The sequence below is a fragment of the Lactuca serriola genome, chromosome 4, assembly GCF_051521515.1.
Source record: "Lactuca serriola cultivar US96UC23 chromosome 4, Lser_US96UC23_V15, whole genome shotgun sequence".
NCBI lineage: Eukaryota > Viridiplantae > Streptophyta > Magnoliopsida > Asterales > Asteraceae > Lactuca > Lactuca serriola.
The window spans coordinates 216,425,828-216,438,177 of record NC_136411.1 but is presented as its reverse complement, the minus strand read 5'-3'; positions in this window follow the sequence as shown (position 1 = coordinate 216,438,177).

The window sequence follows — 12,350 nt, the reverse complement described above, 5'->3', positions numbered from 1 at the left end:
CACAATGTTTTAAAAACTTATTCGAACCGGTTGTGAACAAGACTCAGGTAAATGAATGGTTCAATTTACCTGGTTTTATACCAATTTCTAGACCAGATAACCTGATGGTTTCTTCAAAAACTGTGTTGAACCAATGTGATCATGAAAAACCGTTTGAACCGGTTTATTAGATTTAGATAATTAGAGTTCATTTAGTCCGTTAAAAACAACTCATTTCTAAAGCAAATTGAATAGTTCGGTTGATGTAAATCTTATGGTTATGCGTACTATTAATATTTAAACTTCTGAATCTTAAATTCATGGTGTATATATGTATACAGAAAAATAAAAATATATAAAATTCTAAAAATCGGATTGAACCGACAGTCGAACCGGAAATCAATTATCAAATCGGTTCAACTAAAAAATGTTTTTAAAAACATTGGGAAAAGGGCAAAATTTGGAAGTTTAAAATAAATAAAAAAAATAGAAATTTTACCAAGAAATTGAACAGGTTTGAAAAGAGACAAAACTGGAAATTTCAAGTCATTTCCTCGAATCTTGGAGGGCGAAATTGGAATTCTCAAAAGTCGAAAGGATACGTTGATTGCCGGATGTGGAACACCGGAACTCTTCTTTTCAAAAGATTGAACATTGAATTTTCTTACCGATTATATTAAAAAGAACATAAAATAAAAACGTCAATGAATCTTTTCTTTGAGAATATAAAATAAAAACATCAATGAATATTTTCTTTGTTTGACTTTATGAAAAAATAGACCATAATAGTTATAATTTTTTTTATATATTTTTGTTACAAAATAACCAAAAATAAAAATAAAAATAACTTATATAACTATGAATTTTGCAGATAGTATTTGCGAAAATTTATGTCGCCTCCGAATTTTTTGTTTTTCAAACCATGTGGTATTGGGATGTTGGCGACAAAAAGTATAACTGTTTGTGAATTTGACTTACCAAAATTTAACTTTACCTTTTAACATTAAACCTTTATAACTTTTTCATACAAAGTAATTTTGGGGTGTATTTTTTTTCATTGTGTTTTATGTTAACATATTAGATCAATCAAAGAAGGTGCATTGATGCTCTAGCGATGGAATTGTCACTTTATTCTATGTTAAGAGTGTTTGGCAAAACATTACTCTTATGCTCCTGTGGTACCTTGGCATCATCTTATTTGGTTTAGTCAGAACATCCTATGTCATGCTTTCACCCATTGGGTTGCTATTAAGGGGCGATTAAAGATGAAGGACAAAATTTAAACATGGGATCCTTATGTGGATGCTACTTGTGGTTTTTGTAACTTTGAATTGGAATCTTAGAATCACCTTTTCATAAAATGACGGTGTATTCTAGTGATTGGGTTGTCCATGATTCTTTGGAAGAGATTATTACCCACCTCCAAAATATCCTCAAAGGGAAAGGTATATGGATCATTATCATAAAACTTATTCTCACGAGCACTATCTACCATATCTAGAGAGAAAGATACAATCTCTTGTTCAAGAGAATTGGGAAATTTAAAGACATTATATCCCGTAACACTTTTTAAGAGATTAAATTGAAACTCTTAGACCTTCGATACATTTACTCTTCTAATGTATCTAAAGTCCGTGAGATTTGGAGTCTGACTGAGATTAATGTGGAATATCTCATCCTTCATTATTTCTATTAATTATGATGTTGTAACTGTTATTGTTGATAATTCTTGTGAGATTTCGTTACCATACTTTGTATTTTTCTAGTTATTCATGCAATTTTGGTAGATTTGGGCACCAACAACATAGATGTCACTGCCTATTCTGTCACAAAGCTACTGTTAGGCAAGCTGATTATGGGTAGATTTTTTATAGTTTTGCTAGTCCTCAACATATCCGCTCCATGATCTGCATTATTGTGTTTTAAATCTCATTGGGCATTTGTCTTATTTGAAATGTGAAATGTCCAACTATTTCTAGTACATTGTTGATGTTTGGCTTATTAGCTGTTGTTTACACTAGTTTAGATACTCTTCTAGTTGTTTTGGGGCCAAGTATCATGTATTTTCTTTTTCATTTTTTAATCCATGTAGGTTAAGCCCGGCCCAATACTTGGGTGAGATGGGCTAAGGTCCAAGGCAACAAAATATGAAGGGCAGTAAATAATAATGTATATATCAATTTGGCCCAAATGATTTAGACCAATAGAGATGATCTATGTTCTCTCGATACAGACCGGAGTATCGAGGCACGACGAGGGCATGACTCGAAGCTAGAGATGTTGTCAACATTTGTGATTGGCTTAATGCCTAGAAAAATGAGCTCTGGAAATCGAGGAGTCAACTACTTCTCTAAATCGATTGACTCTCAACCTCAAAAAAGAGAAACAAAACATACAAGCCTTTGGTTTTATAAATAGGGAAATCTACAAAAAAAAAAAGTCTCAAACTTTTGGGAAAAGTTTCAATAATGTCCTAAAAGTTTTTTTTTTAACAGAAAAGTCTCAATTATTTAACATTTTGCCCAAATTAACAAAAAAATCATTTTTTATATTTGAACAACAAATGATAGATTATATGATTTTTTCAAAATAATGAGACTTTTTTGTTCAAAAAAAATTAAGACTTTTTTTGAAACTTTTTCCAAAAGTTTGGGACTTTTTTTGTAGATTTCCCTTTATAAATATACGACTGAGGTTTGATTTTTCGAAGTTGGAAACCCCATACTTGGAATTCGTCGGTTCGAAGCCTTCAGTTAAAAGGATCTATTTATTTGTCTATTCTCCAATTTCTGATTCCCGTTTTATTCAAAATATATCAGTTTTGTTCAAAATATGCTATCTTATTCTTCTGATTCTAGAGTTGTGGTTTGCTTCAAGAATAGGACTGTAGCCTATAGGAGTTCGAATTTGTGCTGAAATTTTGACTTCGAAATCAAAAGTTCACAGTTCTGAATTTTATGATGTATACCTTTTCAGTTTCTTGAGTTTTGTAATTTGTTTTTCTGATTAGTAATTATCTTCGTGATTATTAATTTTGATTGAAGGTATAGCACCCATCTTTGATTTTCGTCTTGAGATTGAAGTATTGGATTTTGATAACTCAAGGAGATGACCACTGGGGCATTGATGTAATTTCTTAGTTGAAGCTTGGATGCTATATAGTGTTTTGACATTTTGTTGTTTTTGATGATAATTTCCCTTATGTTAAAATTTAAATGGTTTTTATGTTTTGAAAATTGCCAAATTGATTGAATATGTGTAATTAGGATTTTGTAATTGCATAAATTCTTGAAATTTTGAACATGTTTGCGAAATACTGGTCTATTTATAAACTGGTTTGCAACATACTCATGTTTGATTGTGAATTTGTGAGTAACTAGATTATGACCTGCGTTAAACGCGGGAAACATAAGTTAAAATACATATTACATTAATAGGTGGCATTGTCTTAGGTGAAATTTTAATAAAAAATGTTAGTTAGATTCAGTTTTAGACTTTTTGAACCAAACTTATTAAATAAAAATATTTAATATTTATATTAGAGCAATTTGGTTTTTTAATACAATAATTTATAACATAAATGATCCACATGATCTTTGTTTTATAACAACATGATGCGACTTCTTGATTAAAACATGTTGTGTTGTAGCTTTATGAATTGACTTTGTCCGGTGTACCAGAACATTAAATTCTGTAAAACCAAAAGCAACAATAATTTGTTATATGTACCAGAACATTAAATTCTGCAAAGAAATTCGGTAAACATTACAGTTTAAGTGCAGCGTCATAACCATAAACATCATATTTAGATATTTTAATTTGGTAAATTTATAAAGTATATTTTCCTTATAAGAATTAAAATATGATTTTTCAAACTACACCCAATCACATATACATATCTTCTAATCAAAGAAATTATTACAAGAAAAAAAAACATGTTATGAACAAAAATATAATATTAGTTTCATAATTTGCCAAAGGTCAACATTAATAAATAATAATGAATTTTCACAAATCTTGCATTTTGGTCACTGCATCCAACTAACAAATGAAATTCAGTTTAGAGGATTGATTCAAGAAGTGCATCCATGACTTCGTGGAGCCAAATTTGGGGAAATGCTAAGAACTACCAAGATATGAAGGAACAGTCTATGAGGCTACAGCTAGTTTCGGGAGGGCAATACAAATTCAAAATCGTTAGCACATATCTTTCCTACCTGCTTCAATTATTAAATTTAGATCAAACTTGTAAAAATCAAATTACAAAAAAACCCAAATATATAACCTAGCAATCCAACAACATATTTTCATAAATAAATATCACAAATCCACAATTTATACTTTATATAATATTCTTAAATTATATCTTACTTTTTCATCTTTAATGGTTACTAACACCTCTTTCTGCCTTATTGTTGTTACAGGCATGTATATAAAAAACAAGAGAAAGAACTTTAGAGAACGAATGTTGATAGAGTGATCCTTCATTGAAAACGCAGCAAAATTATTCAAAGAGCCGCTAGGATTCTTTTATAGAACGCTGGAAGATCTGTATAGTGATAACCGGTGTAACTTCTATGAAAACGCACCATTTAAAGTAACAGTTATGATTAATGTAAGTGAAAAATCATTTGGAATACTTACCAATTGTGATTGTTTCTACTTGAATGTAAACATTAACATTCTTGTAGAGAAATAGAACTTCAAATGAATCCTACATAGCCAAATCAACAAACATGACAACACAAAAAGAAGCCTAAATTGATATATAACCAATTAGGTTTTGTTGAACAATTTTTTCAATTTATCAAAATTTTATTTTATTACAAACCTATATGAGTAATCAGTAATCTTAAGCAAGTGAAAGAAGTAATTGTTAATTTAAAGCTAGTAAAAAAATACAATATTGTGAAATTGCTTATAATTTGCATGTTTGCTTATTGTCCTGGAGGTACCCAACCACTTGGACATGTATGATTATTTGATTAATAAGTGCATTAATTACATTATAGAATATGAAATTTAACAATTGTTCAAATTCATTTACACTTGATTTATTAATAGAAAATTAACAAATTTATAGTCATAAAAGTATGCTTAATTCAACAATTTTTTATCAACATTAGTAGAAAACCGAGTTTCTTGAAGAAACCAATCAAATACACAAAAATGATATAAATAAAAAACAAAGAATTGAGCCAATAACATTTGAAGATCATGTCATAAAGGTATGACCAATATAATCTTTTTAGCACTTTTCAATATAGTCATGGTTAATGTTTTCTCATCTTCAAGATGATAAATACAAGTGAGTAGAGAAAACAAATTCATAAGCATAAAAGTATGCTTAATTCAATAAATTTGTTATCAAAGTTAATGAAAAATATTTTTTTTCGAAATACTCAATTATTAAGCATGTAGGATATTACCACTAAGGTATTTAGAGTTTTGCATCATCCTCAAGCTTTAATACAAACATCAACTATCAACTAATGCTCATCGCTTTCAAGTAAAATTCTGTGCAATTTAAACTTAAATATAGTAAATATAATCAATATCATTATAAAAAATGGTAAGTTTAAGAATAAATACATACAATTATTGAGTTAGATAGTTGGAAATCGAGCAATTATAATTTAACATGTATCAAACCGATTATTACTTTCAAAACTTGAGGTATTTACTATATTAATAAGATTTAAATTCAAGATGACTGTTTTTTCCTTGATGAATTTTGGTACCATCGATCTACACTGAGAAAGAAATAGAATAATTATGAAGATATATCATGTTGATTTGCAAACATATAGGATAACCAGTGCATAAATTACAGCTTTAAATTTGCAGAGGATTTAAATTTTGAATTTTGAATTTTATTTTAGGGATAGAGGAAATTGGTGAAGGTTTGAGCGGAAACATTAATGGACAGCGTGTTTGACCAAACATTGGTCAATATGACATAAGCAATTTGATCTAAGGGTGGAAAATGTATAAGCGAAACACAATCAAAAGTCTTTATTGCTTTAGATGATTGAATAAAGTTTCTCTTTTAGACATAGATCTCAATCTTCTATTTAGTAAATATAAACGTCTTAGTCTTCGTCTCTCTCTAGCATTATTGTAATGAGTTTTGTTATTTAAATCTATAAAATTGTATGATATCATTAATATCTAAAAATAATAATATTTCAATGGTAAATATTACTAATAAATTTATAAATAGTTTCATAAGAAATATAAATAATTGTTTTATAACGGTTAAAAGATTTATAAAAGTTTACAATTTCCTAAAAAGTGGTAATTTTCTAATATTTATATTGAGGTTGTAATGAATAACATTGTAACAATGTTGAAATATTCACATTCAAACGAAATAATAGAGTAAAATATGATTAAATTTTTAAATTCATCTGAGTTTAAACCTAAAAGAAAAATAGATGAATAATTCAACATTTCATAAAACCCAAAATGTATTCAACTAATCAAAATTCTAACCAAAAAACGAATAGTATGAAATAAAGTCATAAAAAATTAAACCCCAAAACCAAATAGTATGTCAACAAAATATGAAATGAATAATATTCAAATCACTCAACTACTCAAACAAAATCATGAAAATCATATATTATTTATCTTGCTTTGGAATTAACAATTTTGGCTTGCCTTCTCTAGAAGTACAATTTGTCATTGATGTTGATGGTCGTTTGTTTGAGGACATGGTTGTCGTATTATCAACATCGTAAACATCTTACTGGTTGCGTTTTAATTCTTCATGTCCATATATTTTTTTAAAGGATGTCCACTTAGTAGTGGACTTGTTGCAGTGTTTTTATCAAGATTCGAAGCGGGTGTAGCATTATCACCAGTAAACAAAACAACATCCTAAATGTAGAAAATAAATTCATATGTCAATCTAAAAGTTAATAATATTTTAAAATTTCGTTTTTTATATTTAGTTATATTATATTTAAAACCTTCTAATTTAATGTGTCTTGAGATCCGACTTCTGCCAATAAAACATTAAACGAATCAGATTTCAGCGCCTACATTTGTAGTGCATAGAAATATGTTAGTTGGTTAACAGAAATATAAAAAACGAAATTTAGTAAGTGTAATGTTTGTACTATTTTTCGTAAAAGAATGTTTCCTGTTCGATGTTAATTTTTTTTTTCCAATTCAACAATGATTGTATTATCAACAGTGATGTTTGAGATTGCATAACCGTCAACTTTGTTCTTCAAACTATTATGTGAAATTTGAATTTGAACACCAACTTTTTATCGAAAAGTACATTAAAAGCAAATGGATAAATTTCCATATTATCCTCCTAAAAATTAAAAAAAATGGTTATAAAAATAGATAGACAAAAGGTAAAAAATTAGTTTTATATAAATAAAGTTAATATCGATAACCTCATTAAACTTTTGAAGCAACTCTTGTGCGGTTTTTTCCAGAAGTTTCTTTGTGTCACGATCAAATAACGTAAGTGACACCACACCGGTAAATTCTTGTACTTGAATGTCGATTTTGAAATTAAAGTCATTGATATAAACAAATACAATAATATAAAATTAGAAAATTTAACTAAAGAGTATAATAATATGCATAAAATAATTATTGAAAAACTTCGAACAAGATATATGTATTGGTTCATGCAAGTTGAAGTGTAACAATAAAAAAACTTCTTCATCTTGCTTTTGGTCCGTTCCACGAGTTTTGTCATCATACGTTAAAATGACTTTTATAGCTTTCTCTTGACAAACATAGGTCAGCATATTAAAAATATAAATATAAAGGATATAATTTCGTTTCTATAACTAAATGAATGAAACTAATATACTTAAAGTAGATTGGTTAATTTTTTTCATGACCTCTCAACAGAAATACAGTAATAACAAGTAATAAGAACAATGTAAATACAAGAAATTGTAGAAAAAGAAGGAGGACATGGTAAAGAAAGAACCTAGAAAAAAAGATTATAGAATAAGACCGTTGAAGAAGAACACTGAAAATCATACGACTCAATCCAAAATCGTAAGAAGGACAACTTTAATGTAATCGTATATATAGGTTGTTTTCAATAAGGAAATCATTATCTTCCAAAAAAAATAGTATCCTAAAATATTATCTTGGAGATTTTCGTTTATTCATCTGGAAAAAATTATATCATTTATATTGAATTAAAATTTCAAATTAATTGACTTGTTTAATTAATGAGTTTTAAATTCAAAACCATTATCTCAAATTGATTTATTTTACATGGGATATATCGAGAGATAAATTATAAATCATATTGACTTTATTTTTGACTCTTAAATATTTTTCTAATTTAATAGGATTAGATTATATTTTATAGGTTAATAACCAAATAATTGATATGCTTATTTAATGGGTTTTTTCAAAATAAAATAATTAAATAAAACTAAACGGGTTTGAATTTTGAAGTCAGAAACTATAAATAAGAGAGTTAAATTAGTAACAATATTAATTAGAGAAACTAATATTTCGTATATAAATAGAATGATATGTTGTAATTGATAATGTAATTATTGAATTTAAAGATTCTATAATTAAATATAATTGTGTTTGAATTTTATTTGATGATGATGTCAGCAGTCTAATCTAATGGTGGAAAATATATGATTGAAATGCAATCAAGGATCGTGATTACTTCATTGATGAATTAAGAGTTCTCTTTTGATAATATTTAAAGATTTGTCAAATGCTAGTCAAGTATTTGTAAATTTGTTTTTTAAATATTCATATATTACAGTGTATTTGTGAATTGTTTGCCAAAAGCCTAGTCTAGTGTATGTGAATTTATTTGTTAAATACCCATGTAATTGTGATATTCGATTATATACTGAACAAAAGTATCCGAATTTAACTGTCAAATTTGATGTTATGCTCCCAAATACTAGCTGTCTAGCCAAGTAGTATTTGACCTTCTCTTCCGAAATACTAGTATGTCCGGGTTATAATTTATGCGATGATTTTGTTTGCTGATATCAGTTTATATTAAAATAATTTTGATTACCCAATATTAATTTTTATTGAGTAATTGATTATTTTTCATATGAGATAATTTTGATCGTCAAATTCCAGTTTCCATTAAAATAAAGGTTGATTGCCAAATACTAGTTTCTATTAAGTATTGATTATTTTCATATAATATTGATATCTTCTCTATTTATATGGATGTAGGTTATTTTTTTGCAATTTTTATTTGTATTTATATGGTTTTATTTTAAATAAAACATATATTATAATTTGTTTTATAATAGTCGTTACTTTGTGTTTGGTATATTGTACAATACAAATATAGGGGCATTATTATTTATCTCGTCATGGGCATAGAAAATCAATGAGCCTATACATATGATTGTAGTTATTAGGGAGAACGAAGTCGAGTTCAGTTTGGAAGTGGGTTGGGGCGGTACCGGCGGTATCGTCGAGTTGCGATTCTGAATAAGCAGCGGGTCAAGCAGGCTTAAAGTTATTCGATGTCAGGGTATGCCAACCCGTCGATGGCTCTAGTGTCTCTCTACTCTCTCTCATGTTTCAACACTTGTACAATAGGCTTCATCACTTATATTATACATAGTTTGTATGTTTTTAATTAGTTTATGAATAAATTTTGTATGTTTTTAATACTTTGTAAATTAGTTTTGTATATTTTTTTATTAGTCTGTGTTTATTTTAAAATTAAAAATTGAATGGGTTGAATGAGTTGAGAAAATATAGGGTTTTCATGACAAAGTAGCTTGTACTTTTTTAAAATATGCCTTATAAAACTAAGGAATTAAGGGTTTTTAATGTTTATCAAACAAATATACATATTGTCTTTAAATACAAAAGTGGCTTCTACAACATTTTAAAAAAAATATATAGATTAGGAGTAGTTTAAGAGTAATTTAGATTTACTTTTTATAAAAAAGATACATAGTGGTTTAGCATATATATCGTGTGTTGAATTTCTAAGGGTTATTGTCATTATAACCCAACAATTTTTTGTAAAATATTTTAAAAGGTCCTTGATCTTACTTATGTGCATTATAAGGGTATAAAGTCAATAACACTTTGTCATTTAGGCCATTTTCATGAAAGTGAAGGGGTCATTCGGTTTCTTGTTGTTGAAGTTTACTTTCACATTAAGAAAGCCAAATGTATTACATATGTATACATTGATGGGCATGTACATCCTAAGAAAACCCTAATAGATCACTTTGTATTCTCCTTCTTTACCCACTTCAATCCAAACAATCACTCGATATCGTTCTCTACAAACTCTAATCGAAGGGGACAACAACAAAACCAACAAAAATAAGAATCACTCTTATGTCTGTTGCATGCTTCATGATATTTGATTGGTGTAAAACACCTTCATGGAAAAAGAGAAGCACATCTCAACACCATCACAAGATCATTACTAGCGAACCTTACATAACTATAAGTATTGGTGGATCTACCATGAAACGAATGCATGTGATATCCAACTCCAGAAACCTTGTTTGGAACAAACATTATATCACGCCGCTAGCGCACCTTGTATCGTGTGTCGAAACTAGAGTTTCACGTGAAAGACAATAATATTTTAAAAGCATGTTTGATTTGAAACGTTGTCATATCTGCTGAGAGAATAATGTTGATATAGTTAATTAACTATGGGTTCCCGATAATTAGTCCTAGTTGTAAACCGGTAAAACCTAACATCGCTGTAATACGATTACAGATTAGATTCACCTATTGTGATGATCAAATCAAGGGAAAAAAATTGACATTGATAAGTTATTTGGCATGAAACATACTTATTTCCTAGTGAGACAAAGAGGGAATGTAACGTTGTATCAAGACACACACCTCCATGAGGGGCATTTACCGGTGATCGAATTGTACGGAGATAATACAATTTTCAAGTAGTGAGAGTGTTCGAAAGACAAATGTCATGCTATCTTGGAAGTTCATAATATGGTGCACATCGTTGAGTGGTAATTAACGAAAAGGTGAAGCTAGTTAAAGAACCTAGCAACCATTGCCAAGTGGTTGAAATGTAACTCTTATGAAATTGATGAACTACAAATCACAATAATGGTTTAGGGTTTTGTTGTTGGTTTGGGACGATAATATTTCACATAACAATCTCATATTCATTGATTATGTAGGAGGGAGTTATGCAAACTCACGATGAAAAACATGCAAGTTTTACAAACACTCTTTTGTCTAATGTGTTATCACCTCGATATGCAAACAATAAGCTTAGCATTGTCCATCAACAATAATACTAAAACATATTTTTTTTTGCAAGATTGTCGGAGATGGTAGGGCGTAGAACTATATTTTGAGATCACCGAAAGGGTGGTGTGGTATTTGAGTGATGTGGGGACGGTGGGTGGCAAAAGGGTTTACAAGAACTATATTTCAAAGCAATGTTGTATCATCTCACATGTGGAGTCTATATAGCATCTATGTCCAAATATGTCACATCATCTAATATGTCATTGGGTAATATCTAGTAACCGAGAATAAAAGGGTCTTATCATTTTATTATCATATCACTTTTGAGTTTATACCCTCATAATGCACGTAAACAAAGTAAAAAATCTTTTAAAATATTTTGCAAAACTTTTTTTGGATTATAATGACAATAATCCCTTTTCTTAAACAAAACTAGGGACATATCTTTATAAAATTCACCTAAGGATGCACGGTGTGGAGCCTTTTTTACAAAGTGGTGCCAAAGGTACCGAATGTATCGATATGGTCAGGGTTCCATGGAGGGAGGGTTCAGAATGCTGAGTTTGCAACGATGTCATGATTTCTTATGTTGAAATAAGATTGAGATGTAATGGATCGGTTTCAAAAAATGAGTACACGTAGATATCAAATTTAAAATTTAAGATATAATGGATCGGTTTAATGTACTAATACTTTTAATTTTTTTTATGTAATTATATTTGATCGGATATTTTTTTGGTACCACTATTACTGAAAGCTCTTGGTTCCGTCATCGGTGGTGATCATTCACAACTCATATCTCTCATTCTCTCTTATATACTTTAGTATTTGTACGACATGCTTTAGTAGTTACACATTATGATTTTAATTATCGTTTAAGAAAATGTTTTTTAAAAAAATTAAAAATAATATGGATTAAAAGGGTTGAGAAATATGGATTCCTTGTTTGTAGGGTTATGAAAAATGGACGTGGATGGTGTGATAGAAAAAACCGATGTGGCATCTATACGGCAAAAAGGTTGTCCCACCACAATACCACTAATAATTAAAATTTGTGGACCAATTATTGATAAATTCTCAAAATCTGAATTTAAAATTCAATGACAAAACCAACCTATTTTATTTGTTAAACAACT